The sequence below is a fragment of the Branchiostoma floridae genome, unplaced genomic scaffold, assembly GCF_000003815.2.
Source record: "Branchiostoma floridae strain S238N-H82 unplaced genomic scaffold, Bfl_VNyyK Sc7u5tJ_1578, whole genome shotgun sequence".
Taxonomy (NCBI): domain Eukaryota; kingdom Metazoa; phylum Chordata; class Leptocardii; order Amphioxiformes; family Branchiostomatidae; genus Branchiostoma; species Branchiostoma floridae.
In genome coordinates this window covers 157256-157988 of record NW_023365773.1, presented here as the reverse complement: position 1 = coordinate 157988, position 733 = coordinate 157256, and positions in this window count along the sequence as shown.

Sequence of the window (733 nt, the reverse complement as noted above, 5' to 3'; positions counted from 1 at the left end):
GATTTCTATGATACACTGCGATTGACACAGGCACGGTCTTATGACCTCATCGTACGATCCACTACGCGAGTATGTGACCACGGCTTTATATACTTAAACCATTGCTTCCGATTTTCTTCCGACTTACGTCGCACTGCGATTATCCTGAGCATCGGAAGGAATCGCAAGGAATCGTACGCGCTTTGTGACCGGGGCTTTACGCAGACACTGTGACACATACAGGCACACATACGCACGCGGGCACACATACCATATAGGTCACACACACACACAGTCACACACACACACTACACAAACACACAGTACACACATATGATATGCCTGCTGAAGCACACGTGCCATATATAAATGTATCAATATGTATCTACAGAAACATACATCGGGATTCGCTCGTGACCGAGCATTACAAACATACATAGATGGTGTTGAAATGTAACAGTATCCATGCCTAAAAAAAACAAGGCAACGCCCCTACCCTTTTCTTAATGGACCCTCCCAGTGGAATCCCCCTTCCCAGACGCCCCCTCGCGGCACTATTTATAAAGTGCGACCACACCTGCAGACTTCCGGTTTCCCTGGTGCCAGGCGCAGGTAAACATCCACTTTGTGACGTCCAATCAAACTCAAAGGGCGTTTTTCTACACACAAGAGCTTGCGTATCCGCTATCCACTTTCAACAGCAACGAGAACAACGCAGACCATGCAAGACAGGTGTACAAACAGGTGTGTACTG